The sequence below is a fragment of the Podarcis cretensis genome (genome assembly GCF_951804945.1).
Source record: "Podarcis cretensis genome assembly, chromosome: 12".
In the NCBI taxonomy this organism is placed as follows: domain Eukaryota; kingdom Metazoa; phylum Chordata; class Lepidosauria; order Squamata; family Lacertidae; genus Podarcis; species Podarcis cretensis.
Genome location: NC_137181.1, coordinates 41,430,688 through 41,445,350, shown reverse-complemented (window position 1 = coordinate 41,445,350; position 14,663 = coordinate 41,430,688). Strand labels below are relative to the sequence as shown.

General features: G+C 39.8%; 1 protein-coding gene across 9 annotated transcripts in view; it reads left to right on the top strand.

The window, feature by feature from the left end:
- Window positions 1-14,663, top strand: part of ZNF385D (zinc finger protein 385D) — a 421,068-nt gene that overhangs the window by 51,779 nt on the left and 354,626 nt on the right. For 2 of the 9 annotated variants that reach the window (XM_079947339.1, XM_079947338.1), the window contains exon 2: window positions 3,095-3,207. The exons of the other annotated variants lie outside the window; for them this stretch is intronic. The gene's annotated coding sequence lies outside the window, so the exon portion shown is untranslated. The remainder of the gene's footprint in view (window positions 1-3,094; window positions 3,208-14,663) is intronic. 9 annotated transcript variants of the gene reach the window in all.

Sequence of the window (14,663 nt, the reverse complement as noted above, 5' to 3'; positions counted from 1 at the left end):
AATTCATTTCCTCCTTCTCTATGCAATGGCAATATATATTATTATATTTACAATCAATATGCATTTAAAAAAATAAGATTGGCTCAAACTAGAGACTGCTAATGATTGGCTGCATGAATATGATGTCATTTGGCTCTTCCTCTAGTTACTAATGGGGTTGTTGATATTGAGCTGGATTTTCACTGTCCTGATTCAGTTTGCAGACTGAAAATCTTTTCTTGGCAGGGCAGGCCATAAAGTGAGATGGTTACAGTATTTTTGGAGAGTGAGCTGAGAAGTCATTTGCTGATACAGCCAGTATCAGTGTGTTTTCAGTGGTTAATTTGTTTCCCCTATGCATCCTGGCTTCTGCAGTGTGGAGAGTAATATGTGCTGTACAAAGTTAAAAGGGATGTTCTAGGATCAACTATGCTGTGCTGAACCTGTACAGATATGTCGAAAGCAGCCTTCTCCCCCTCTGTCCGCCCCTCTCTTTATAGAACTTGGGGGAAAATTGTGCTGCAGTGGGGTTGTGCTCACCCTAATAACTGAACGCAGTGACCAAAGGAGTCTCTCTCTCTCTTTTTGCAGTTCAAACTTACTAGGTTTTCCCATTGCCTGCAAGCAAGGCAGAGGAAAATGTGAAGTGGGTCTGTGAAAATAGCAAGCAGGGATAGGCACAGCAGTACTCCTCAAGGGAAAACTTTGGAGAAACATTTTCTCCTCAAGAAAAAGATGTAAACTCGTGTATCTAGCTGGAAGGAGTGTTTTTTTCTGAGCGATAAATGACTGATAGGGATTAATCAGCATTGCCTCTCCGCACACGTTTTTTGTTTGCATTAAAACAGTTTGGAAAGTTACACAGAACTGGGTGAAATGTGTTTGTTTATAGACAGAAAGTTTGGTTACAGGCAGAAAGCAATTGTGGTAACTCAAAACACTTTACATTAACAATTAAAAACAAAAACCTAAACACACACACACATATGTAAAAGTTGCCGTGCATATCTTGCAATATTCTAAAAAGTATTGCCCAGTTTAAATAAGACCTCAGATGCAAAAAAACGCACTCACTTATGTATGTTTCATGTGTCACGGCACTTTAACAACCCTTTAAGATACAATGGTTCTTTACAGGCAAAGCAATTTATGGCCCTGAAGGAACCTTGCTGGAGTGCAGCTGCTGTCAGCTGCAGAGCTTAAGTACTCTTTAACTCAAGCCATGTGAAACTCTGCATGGTTCAAGCACTGTTCATGCCCTTCTACACAGCACCCCATTACACAGTACCTACTATCTATGCACCCCAGTGATGACATAACTTCACACCTGAGATGGACCTGACCCTATGTTGACAACTGCCACACCCACATCACCACCACAGAGCACTGAATGTGGCATGTCTGCACTAAATCACTGCACACACAGCCACTAGGATATGTAAATGGAGACCACAACTCAGACGATATGACACAGATTATGGGACTATATCTTTCTGGCTCTATGTTTTGCACTTTGAAGACAAAGTAGATGTTTGTCTTGAAGTTTGGCTTTGCGTAGCTGGCACAAGAGGGTCCAGGATGGATGGGCAGCATGGTTTGGGGGAAGAGGGGCTTTAACTCACTGCCCTAGCTGTGATGGTAATCAGAATTGTCCCCCACCATGCCAACAATTTGCAATGGAAGCAAAGCTCGCATTGGGGCTCTACAGGATTTCTCATATAAATTTGTGATTACCCCCCCCCCCCCAATCCTGGCAAATTGCCATATTTTCCTTCTACAGATTTGTTTCATTTATTAAATAGGTTAGTTTCAATTTTGTATAAACTTTGTTCATGAATCACAGTGCTTGCTTGAAATATCAATGTTATGAGCAGAATATTTACAGATAAATATCTAACGTGTTTTTAGGCATTAGTATCTGATATACACCATTTCTGCAAAACCGAAAGTTCAGCTCAGTCCATAAGAAATTAATTACCTAATGCAATTTGTTTTGCTTAGAGCTGCATCTGAGGAAGCTTTAGATAAAGTGAATGCAGGGTATTGACATGTTGAAAATACTTCACACCAATCCTGTGGAGGTCTGAGGGTATTTCTCCTTCCCATTAAGTTTCAAGTGATACATTTTATTGAATTGTATATGGAAATGAACAGATAAATCAATATAATCTCTCCTATTTGTTCAAATACTAAATCTAATTTTGTGTGCTCCCTACACTTTTCAATTTTTATCAAGATCCATTCTTATAATTAAATGTGTGTGTGTGTGTGTGTGTGTGCCTGCCTTTCAAACTGAAACCTGATTATTAAACTACAAAATGCATATATTTCTGGCTTACTGCTGTATGAACCATCCTACTCTTCCAGCTTTTAAACAATTCCAAGGAAGCGTCCCAAATTCAGGTAAATTAAGTAAACATAAATGGAATTCTATCCAAAACAATGGATTGTGTGGTTGGTTAATTTGCACTATTAGGAACACTCAAACCACCCACTTTTCCCATTCAACAAAGGCAAAAGACAAGTGGGCCTCCCTTTGAAAGGCACTACTTTCCTGTATGGAGGACCAGGACAATGGTTTTCACTACCATGACCTGCTTTTGACTTTCCTTTGTCAGCACCTGCCAGTTTGTAAGCACATACAGAATGTTGGATTGCATGGACTGACTTGGCAAGATGTTTATGCTGTTACATTATGCTCCAAACCAAACAGAAGATACTCAACGTCGGCATAGAGACTAGAACAAATATAGACACAGATATGGGTGTTTCTGAAAACATAGAAGGGATATTGCCCCCCCCCATCCACTGCTTTAACCTTTCAGTACTGGTGTACTTTGGAGATTAGGTATTTTATGGTAAGTACTATCATTAGGATAAAAGAGGAACACCAGTGATAAGCTGGATGGAGATAGACTTGAGCATTGAAAATGCATTTGCGCATCTGCAGTCACATAAAATTGTAACTAAACCATAGTAAATGTAGGTACATTCAATATGAGTTTCTGGGGGGGGGGGACTTCAGCAGGTGGAAGGAATTCCTTGCAGGCTAAGAAGATAGAGACACAGTAAGATGTAAGGACAGCAAAAGCACCACTCTTGTTTTTCATTACAGGAAACGAATACTCTGGAAGGCTTGAGAGCGAGGTGCATGCACCTTCGTAACAAGACAGGATGGAAGCATACCAGTAAATTAAGCAGGGAGGCAGCTGCCAACACAATAAACATGTGAGTAAAAGAATATTTGTGCCATCCATGCTGCCAAACTGATGATAACATATGGCCTGCAAGATTTTGAACTATTTTCTGAAAACACTCTGAAAAGGCTCTGTGCCTCACCATGTACACATTGCTGTCAAGTGGCATGACTATTCAGAAGGATACATATTGTTAAATACTTAAATAATTCCCAGAAGAATGGCTATGCTTCTCTGTTGCAGAAAAACAACTCCCTAGAGACCAACAAATTGCATATCTTAGAATGGACCACATGAAAGTCAGTTTCATTAGATGCATGAAGTCTTATCCTGAGTTGTGTGTTTGTGTGTGTTGTAAAGAATGAAATAAGAAGGAAAGGAAATGCAGAAGGTACAGACTGTGATGATTATATTATTGATGGTAGACACACACATACACACACAATTGTTATTGATCCTGGCACTGCTAAATCAATTTGCCTATCTGGGAGATAGATCAGTTGCTTGTTTGGGACAGAGTTGTACTCCTGATTAGCAGGTACATAGTGGGGTACTCCATCTCTGTCACTAGAAGCCCAAGTTACCTTTTGTGGTCAAGAGGTGTTTTCTACCAGTTTGGGCTGGTGCTCATTTGTGACTGCAGTGGTCCATGCATTGGTAAGCTCAAGGCTTGATTACTGCACTTTCTGTGAGGCTGCCCTTGCATCTGGTCTAGAAGTTTCAGCTAGTGGAAAATGCAACAACCAGAAGGCTCACAGGATTAGTGGCCCCAATCGCAGTGGTGCAGGGTAGGGGGTGGTATGGTGTGGGTGGTGGGGCAGGCCGGGTAAAGAGCACATGGCACGGGCAGCTAGTGACTATGCCATGGGCCAGCCCCTCCTTCATCCTTGGGAATTATGGTTGTCCTTCAGCCAGCCCTCAGGTCTCTGGCTGCTGTTGCTGAATGTCAGGTTGGCTTGAAGCAGGCATAGGCAAACTTGGCCCTCCAGATGTTTTGGGATTACAACTCCCATCATCCCTAGCTAACAGGACCAGGGGGCAGGGATGATGGGAATCATAGTCCCAAAACACCTGGAGGGCCGAGTTTGCCTATGCCTCGCTTGGAGTAAGGCCTCACCACATATGCCTTATGCAAAGAAATTAGATGCAGTCAATGCAGAATTGGACCCTAATACAGTGGTGCCTCGCAAGACGAAAAGAATCCGGTCCGCGAGTCTCTTCGTCTAGCGGTTTTTTCGTCTTGTGAAGCAAGCCCATTGACGGCTTAGCGGATTAGCGCTATTAGCGGTTTAGCGGCTTTTAGCGGCTTAGCGGATAAGCGGATAAGCGGCTTAGCGGCTTAGAAAAAGGGGGGAAAGAAAAAACCCCCGCAGGAACTCGCAATGCATTTTCGTCTTGCGAAGCAAGCCCATAGGAAATTCGTTTTGCGAAGCACCTCCAAAATGGAAAACTCTTTCGTCTAGCGAGTTTTCCGTCTTGCGAGGCATTCGTCTTGCGTGGCACCACTGTAATTAAAATATATTGTTGATTTTGAAATGGATAGGTCAAGTTCATGAAACATTTTGAAGTGATTTACTGGTTCTTTGAACAGGACAGTGTTAACTGGTTGGTGAGCGAAAACAAGAACCACCCCTTGTTTTCTTTTCAATGTGAATTCGAGTTTTCCAGACTCCCCTCACCGCTGCCCCACCCCTCGAATCAAGCTAAAACTGACTTAGACAACTGGTTGGTGTAATGCCAATATCTTCAGAAGCAAATTGAGACAGAACTAGATTCTGAAGTAGGAGACATCTCTTTATAGAATAAAGCATTAACTAGTAATAGGGCTTTGCAGGGAGCTGTCATAATTAATAAGCACCCGCGCAAAAGGCTTGCTTTGTTAAATACAGTGTAATCCTTACAGGAGTTATTGCATGCAATAATTAACTTGATTACAGAAGGCAGAAGGGGGAAAAAGTCTCAGACTAATCAAAGCACCCTCTGTAACTCATAGGCTTTAATAATTATTATTTTCCCTCTTACAAACTGCAGGTGCTTCGTTATGAGTTTTGAGAATAACTAAATGCTTGTCCTTAAGATTTGATTAATATTTAGGAGTTGTTTTAACGTCACAGAACGCATTAATCAGATCTTTAATTTTTGGATCATTTTCCTGTTTGATTGGGGATAAAGTACTCATCAAAATGAATTAAACAGGCCATTTCAGTGCAGAAAGTTTGGCTAGTTCCTGGCTGTGGAGTTCAGGGCCATTGTGTGTGGTTCAACTTTCTTTTGAGGGACGAAATACTTTGTGAATATAATGCAGGTAAAAAAAATATTAAGGACTGTGCAACAAAGTAGTTCTCTGAGGCTGTAATATTATTGTCCACTTAAAATAAAGGGATTCTCTAACTCTTACAGCACTGTAGTTACTTGCAAAAAGCACATGAGTCATATTTCTAGGATTTTGAGACATTGCTTTTTGGTTGACACACATAAGGGGTGCATCAGTTCTGGGTGATCAGAGCTCTGCAACCTAGGCATTTATTTATAAAGAAATGTCTACCTCACTTCTCTTTATAAATAAATCCTAAGTGGCTTACAGAATCACTAAAACACACCAACTCAATATATACAGTAATAAAGCCCATTATGTATTTAAAACAGTATTGCATATTAGGAGCACCATACAAGTTTATAAGCAGGGAGATAAAAATGGTAAACAACACTGGAAATGTGACAAAATACAATAAAATAAAAAAGTAACCCTGTCCCAAGTCATGTAGGACTTTGTAGGTCATAATCAGTACTTCGAATTCTGTCCAGATGTGGACCCAGCCACTAAAGCTACAAGACTGGCCCTGGTCAATGTTCTGGCTGCAGAATTCTTAAAGGGTATTCTGAAGTTTCCGAATACCCTTCAAGTGTCTCTAATTTCCAGGGACAGTTCCAGATTTAGAGATGCTGTCTCAGTTTCTGATTTGATCCCAAAATGTCCCGCTTTTCCTTATGACGTCCCTATTTCCATCGGAGAAATGTTGGAAGGTATGGAGTTATCTGACCCCATAGCCATCTGAAGCAGGCATCCCCAAACTCGCCCCTCCAGATGTTTTGGGACTACAACTCCCATCATCCCTAGCTAACAGGACCAGTGGTCAGGGATGATGGGAATTGTAGTCCTAAAAAACATCAGGAGGGCTGAGTTTGGGGATGCCTGATCTGAAGGCAGCCCTGTATGGGGAAGGTTTTTTATGTTTAATGTTTTTTATGTTTTTATGTATGTTGGAAGCTGCCCAGAGTGGCAGAGAGTCATATTTATGACTACTACTACTACTGCTGCTGCTAATGGAATAGGACGTTCCCATTCTCATCGGAGAAATGTTGGAGGGCATGTCCTTGAAATGTAGCCCCATGTAGTCCAAACAACATGACTACTCACTACAGTAGTCCAAACTATGGCCAGACTGCATGTGCTGATTCACCAACACCACTGTTTGAACTCTGCCCCATCAATCAGGAAATATTTTTAGCCCCTCAAAAATTCTAATGGATCAATACAAAATATTTATTACCGTATTTTTCGCTCTATAAGACACACTAGACCATAAGACGCACCTAGTTTTTGGAGGAGGAAAACAAGAAAAAAAATATTCTGAATCCCAGAAGCCAGAACAGCAAGAGGGATCACTGTGCAGCGATCCCTCTTGCTGTTCTGGCTTCTGGGATAGCTGCGCAGCCTGCATTCGCTCCATAAGATGCACACACATTTCTCCTTACTTTTTAGGAGGGAAAAAGTGCATCTTACAGAGCAAAAAATACGGTACTTTAACAGTGAAACCCTAAGTAAAATAATAGTATAATCATGGCTACTAAAAATGTGCTTAATTAAAATACCAGGAAAAATATAAGCTGAGAATCCCCCCTCCCATGCCGTTAGGCTGAAAATAGCTGGGGACTTCTAGAAATAACCAATTTTCCTTCCATGAACCAGAAAGGTAGAGATATAAATTTACTTTGAAACCATGATAATGGCAATCCAAGTGATGTTGACATAAGCCAGGTGTTTCTTGCCATTGCTGAAAGAGCAACAGTTACTGTTTAATTCTAATGCAGTAAGATAGCCTGCAGCTAAATAATACATTTCTGTTAGCAATTATTTAGCACAATCCTGAACTGCAAATAAATTTACATAAAAATTTGTCTCTTGTAGAGAGTACTTACAGGGAATGTAATTGGATGTAGAGAGAAATAAAATGGCTCCAAATGGATGAAATGTTTGCATTACAAGAGCATTAGCATTCCAAAATCCTTTATAGAAATATAAACATATACACTGCTGTGTTTAAATACTAAGCAGGCATATATAATATTTAATGATGTGCCATCAAAGCTATTGCTTTTTGTACAAAAGAAGAAATGTATGCATTGGAATACTTTTTGAAATCTCACTTCTTTCTTATGCAAGGCTGGAATATCAATTTTTACCCTTGCATCTCTTTTCCTCCTCTTGCTTTCCATTCTTATTTCTATCATTGTCAAATTTCAGATAGCAAGTTTCCTGAAGAATGAGCCTTCCAATTTTGCTTACACTGCTCTGTAAAACAGCATGTACAATGAAGATATTATTATTATTATTATTATTATTATTATTATTATGAATAATAATAAAAAATTCCCAATGATCTAGACATACATTCTACTTTGGGATTCTTCTTTCCCCTTTTGTGTGTGGAAGTAACCGTAGTTTATTCTCAAGTTCAAGCTCTTAGCTCTTATGTTCAACTATTGTAACTTCTATTACCTGTGATCTAGAGTGCTGGTACACATTTTTAAAACTAAGGAAATGCATCAGCAAAAATGGGATAAAAGAGGTCATATATTTGCATATGCTAATTTATTTGTTAAATTGTACAAATTTAGCAATAATGACTGTAATTTTAAATTTGCATCATAGTGGGGGAGACTATGACTTGTGTCCCTCCTCAGTCTGCTTTCTAGGTGCTGACTGTTGGAAGGATATTTGAAGGCCCTTGTACTTCCTTCTTACGTTTCTTTTGAGCCATAATTAGACTGGGCAGTTGCAGTCTCCTTCAAATAGAAGATTGCTTTCTATAAAGAAGGACATTTCACCACCTTATGCACGTAGAATTATTGTTGCTAAATACTGTGAGCAGATTGCTTGCTTAAGAATAAGACCTAGTTAGAAACCTACCTGCAGTCGTAACTTTTAGAACTGGAAACTGCACGACGCTCAGAAGAGATGTGGTTATTTAAAACAGTGTTATCTTTCTCTTTGATTTGTCAGTGAGGCTGATGTTCGGCTGAATCATCTGCCTGACCCACTTAGCTCCAGAGGTTACCACTTTGGAGTGGGAGCCTGCACACAGCAACCCCACTGTGTGTATGAACTAGACCTAAGTGAAGAAAGAAATGTATGAATCCACTCTCAAAAGTGCAGTTAGAGTAAATCTGACCTCTTTACAAGCTGGAAGTGGAGCAAATCAATTTTTTTTTAAATAAACACTTTAGAGGTCAATGTTACATAGCAATTCATATGGGCTGGCATTTAAGCAGAGATTAGCTTATTCATGAGAGGACAATGACTGACACCTCCCTAGCAAGAGGACTCAGGGCAGGGAAACACCAGAGAGCTGTTATTTAATGGACTGCACTAAATGTCTTAGTCTTTAAGTTGTAACAATACTATTTCTCATTTTCAGGGGGAAAAATATTGTTACTGTATAAATAATAGAACTGGGTTATAACCATATTAATGTTAGCTGTACTTGAAGCAGACTCATTGAGTAGAGTGTGACACCTCTTGAGTGTGACTTTGTTGGATATCACCCAGTGTTTCTCCATAATAAAATACTATTTATTCATATTCCAACATATTTCTTGGGCTTAGGGGTTGGCTCGTTGGGATACACATAGGGTGTCATACAAACCCAGCAATATGATATTAATAAAATTGGTATTGCTGAACGGATTCTTAATTTGAATTATATTGCAATTTTTTTCCATTCTAGTTAGCTGATATGTAGAACAAACTTGAAAGTATTTTTTTAAAAAGGCTTCCAAGCTGCTTAATTGGACATAGTTTAAACATGTTTGTTAATTATTCCCTACTTTAAATCGTGTCATGTGCAGTAAAGATTGAGAGGCTGCATGCTCAGATTTCAACATTAATCTAGCCATTCAAATAATTGCAATTAATGTATCAAAATTTGCTATTTAAATAGTTGTAATTGCACCCAGCTGCATTCAAGTGGCCTTATTATTCCTGTAGGGCAAGGGAAGATCAATAGATGAACATCCTCACTGTCAGATCTCATATACTTTTCTGGTGCTGCTCTGCCTTGCACTCTTACACTCATAAGAATGAATTGCAATTAAATATTTTGACCTAACTAATCTGTGACTTCTTGTGAAGTCTCAGAATACTATAATGCTGTAGAAGCTGTAATTGCAGAAACCTATGCCAACGTTGAATTTTCTAGCATTGTTTCTTTCTGCTCTGCATAATTATATTTAAATAAAGCACAGAGAATATACGAATTATAATTATAAAATATGAAGATTGCAATAAAACATTGATCATAGGGGCAGTATTCCAACTTGACAAGCAGCTCTTCGGTTTGGGCTAAAGGGTAGTAAAGGCAGAGATAGCCTTATGTTAAATTTAGGTGATAAGATGCCAGAAGGGCATGCATGGAGCTGAATTAGGATAAAGAGGGATGTTGGAAGAAGATACACACTGATACAAGGCAGAGTGTGTGCTGGTATGAGAACTGGGGAGAGACAGAGAAAGTGTAAAACAAATATCACCTATTACAAGACAGGAGAAGTGAAGGAGATTGCAGTGAATCAGGAGGTCATTCCGAACATGTGAAACTCAAGGATTTCACAGGCAGTTTCCCTTTTAATTCTTGGGCTCTTATTATCCACAGCACTCAGGGCTCTCCTAGGTTCCCTTTATCTCCATATTACATGAAACTAACACTGTGGTGTAGGGAGAGACATGTGCTAAGAGAGACATAATGTCCAAAACATAACAAGCCTCTGAAAGAAAGATTGCCACAGGTTGATTATTAGAATTTTACCTGCATTATACTATATACAGTGGTGCCTCGCAAGACGAAATTAATCCGTTCCGTGAGGCTCTTCGTATAGCGGTTTTTTTTGTCTTGCAAAGCAAGCCCATTGACAGCTTAGCAGATTAGCGCTATTAGCGGTTTAGCGGCTTTTAGCGATCAGCTGTTAAGCGGCTTATCAGCGGATCAGCTGATAAGCGGCTTAGCGGCTTAGGAAAAGGGGGGAAAAGGGAAAAAACCCGCAGGAACTCGCAAGACATTTCGTCTTGCGAAGCAAGCCCATAGGGAAATTCGTTTTGCGAAGCGCCTCCAAAACGGAAAACCCTTTCGTCTAGCGGGTTTTCCGTCTTGCGAGGCGTTCGTCTTGCGGGGCACCACTGTATTCTGTTTTCGTATGCTGCTCCCTGCTTTGGGATGAAAGCAATACACACACACACTGCAATGGTAACTTGCAGCTGGTTGGAATTTTTATTACATGAAATAATGTCAGTCTTTCCTACAGGAAAAAAAGAGTTGAATTTTTAATGTGGGATTCCCCCCCCCCCAAAAAAAAAATGTTCCAAAAGAACTTTCACACACTGTATTTAATCTCTTTAAGAGAACATCCCAAATGAAAACAGGTATGCTTCTATCATTCTTTCCTGATGGTGCTTGTTATTTCATGTTGACAACTTATGTTTTCGCACTTCACCTCCAGATTAGTGTACTAAGCTGAAAGGTGACTTGTGCACCTCTCCAGCTATTCAACATCTTTGTGCCGTCAATTTTCAACCACCAGGACCAAGATGATGATGTTGTGAAAAGGTGGTTTCTTCAATCAATTTCTTGATTGTGCGAATCTTCACAAAGTTAGAGCTGTGGAGGTGGTGACTGAACTCCATTGTCATCCAAGGTCATAACTGCGTCCTAAACATTTCAGAATACTATAATGAAAAAAGTAATGCATGAATGTATATGGGTGTGGTGAAAAAGAAACACATGTTTAGTTAGTATATGGTTGTGATGAAGATATCAGATGCACAGCTCAGCCCAACTTGCATTCTCATTAGGTGAATTGACCTTTTGGACTGAAAATTAAGTCTGTTTAGTTTCTCTAAAACTCCTGTCAGACTGTTGGGCAAGACCCAATGGTGGGAGGGTAATCAGGGAACAGTGACAAAAGTAAGTCACCCAGGAAGTAAGTGTGGGTGCATGTATATAAGGTTTTGAGGGTATTCTGCATCAGCAAATTATCAAACCGTGGTAAAACACCATACGTTAAAAACTTCAGATGTCTTTTAGTTTTGTTGTAGGCTTCAAATCAGGTTGCGTGCAATACTTGGGACCAAACTGGATTTGACCAAACTGGGAGTTCTGTGATTGGCTACCCCATATATATTTACCCTGTAGCAAAATCAGATAAGGGTTGAGGCACTAGCAAAGGGCATTTTCCACAAATGTAAGCAGGATGCACATTATTTCTCATGAGGCTTTCACAAATGATGCTTTGCAGATGAAAAGGCATCATTTGGGTCAAACTAGAAATGACCTTGGGAGAGCCTTGACTTGACTCCCATGCATTATTATTTTTAAGTAAAAGCAAATCACAGTCCTGTGTATCTTTAATACCTCCCCCCGTGCCATTTCTGGAGTATATACACCCCATGCATCCTTGATGAACAGGAGACAAAATGCACAACTTTCCCAGTTACCAGTGCCCAGTTTGGTCAGTTGGCACTCAAATGGTCTCCTATAAATTCTAAGCTACAACCCACACTGTAACTGGAATTATCGCTGGTAGCACCCAACCATAGCAATGTCCTCCGGAGCACATTCATTGAAAAGCATTGATATTTATTCAATTATTTGCAAGTAAGAAGCACATAGATTTTGTTTTCTATCAATCAGCCTGTTTTTAATACTGTAATCATTACATCAGTCAAAGAATCCATGACAGACTTCTTCGCTATCAAACTGCATTCATTACTTTGTAGCTCAGACAACCTAATGATAGTACTGCCTGCTCAAAATATCGCTTCATTCACTTATATGCATTTTATAGATAATGAGCACGATCTATTCCCTTTCATGTGTGCACTTCTGCTTAGGTGGGGATGGTATTGTTCCTTGTAAAGTATTGGGGAACAAAGCTAAAAACTGTTGTAAGCTGACAACAATAGATCTGAATCATAATTAGCCTCCCAGCTTCTACCATTCCATTCTCTGCAGCTGGCTACTCCCCTTAACCCCTCGTTTCCTCAAGCCCAGGTCTTAAAGGAGCCTTACTGTCACAGGGATCTCCATAGGGCATCCTTGAGTTTTCCCACCTTTTCCAGCCACAGTTCCTTGGCAGGATACTGCTGTACATGACTTGGACATGGTGCCCAACCATCCTATTCAATTACTTCCAGCCTGCTTAAACTTCCAGGTATATACCATGGTATCATCAGGGAGAACAGTTCTGGTTGCCTGAATTTTATCTTTATATATAAATATCACGGAGAGCCATTACATCAGAATGGTATTCAATGGACTAGTTAATAGACTATAGTTTCCTTGCTAAGTGAGTGATGTTCAGCAAATAAGTGCAGTGCTGTTATATCAGTTGCAGGAAATAATGAGGCACCCAAGTTTGCCTACCTTGTGCATTTTGGATAGTAGCAAGAAGATACCTGGTTGAGGGGCCCGTAGTGTGTTCTCTATAAGTGTTTATAAGCAGTTTCTCCCCTATTTCTTATACCCCTGTTTCCATATGTATGCCAAATGAGGATAAGTTTGCATTATACTTCTTGAAACCTTAATCATCCAGTTTGTGTTTAAGGTGCCACAAGACATGCAAAGTTAGTTATTCTTGAATCTACAAATGATAAATTGTCACACTATAATAAATATAGTAGCAGCAAAGGCAAATTTTGTGTAATAACAAGAAATGGCTAAGATACCTGTCTTTGTACTCTTGCAGTACATCTTTTTGTGGTGTGCAATGTGGCAGTCATCTTTGGTTGCACAACCAATCCTCCTCTTCAACCATTTCAGCCCCCAAGGACTGTTGCAATTAAAGTGGTTTTGCTTATACTGCACATCTGTGAGCCTGCATTTATGAACTTCACTTGCCGGGAGTGTTTTTGGGAGAACAGTCTGCCGTTGCAGTGACTTCTTATTTGTAAACCTGAGCTTGTTAAATGCAAAGAGCTATATTAAGGCAGCTGTACTGTTGAGATTTATACTCACAAGTCAAGAAGTTCAAAGTCATCATTCCCCTGACAACCATACTGTGTGTCCCCTTGTTCATACTTGATGACACAGTTTTATTACTATGTCTGTGTAGAGACTTGTATATATCGAGCTCTTTGTTCAATGCTGGCATCAGGTTTGGAGGCTTGTTTCAGGATGGAGAAGATGGTACAGCAAAACAGCTATGCCATATTAATGTCCAATCTATATTCTAAGGGCAGAAAGTGATCTCACTCCTTTTCATTTTAATTAATTTAATTAATGCATTTACTTTACATTAATAGTACCATCAAATCCCTAAGGGTTAAGGCACTTTTCTACATAGCTTGGCTGCTTGACTATGGAATGAATGCATCTGTAACTGCTGTTTGTGAGAGTTTGCAGATCAAGTAATAGAACATCGCACATACATCACCTCTGTGGGACCTAAAATTTGGGCCAAACAATGTATTTCAGTTGAAAAGAGTTATTTGGATGCAGTGACATGTAAGAGATAATAGAAACAGCAATGACCTCCCACTCAATTTCTATTTCTTCTGCCATAAAAATTATTTATTTTGATCTGTAGTTGTCATTATTTCATGGACATGGGGAACTATTAACACTGTGAACATGTTGGATTTGAAAGGAAAGGAAAGATTAGAAACAAAGTGAAAGCTGGGGGGGGGGGGAGAGTACAGCTTCCTTCAAAAATAACTTCCAGTGCCTCTGCCCCTCTGCTGAGAGGGCCACATTCTTCTATTCCCATTCAATTGGCAAGTGACCACACCTGCTGTTTCACCAAGGGACCAATGGGCTCCCAAAAACTCTCTGTGTCCCTTACCTTAACCCTTATGTCTCTTCATCCCACTTCCACTGCAGTTGGATGCAGATTTTTTAATCTCTTCTTTCATAGTTGTAAATCCCACTCTACATTTAGCATCATGACCCACCTATAAATTCCTCACCCACAGCCACAGGGAAGCTTCTCATCTACATATGAGGTAGATACAGAAAAACGGGAGAAATGGAGTACTTAAACCGTCCTATGAGGAATGACGTATTGAAACCATCCCCACATGTGTCTAAATCAGTCACTGTCCTCCTTTTAACCTATAGACTTCTATGAACAATGACAGGCTAATTCCCCTCTCACCATTTGCTACTGTAAAGACTGGAGTGTTTCATTATTTTAAACTTAAGTGTTATAAAGTTATACTAA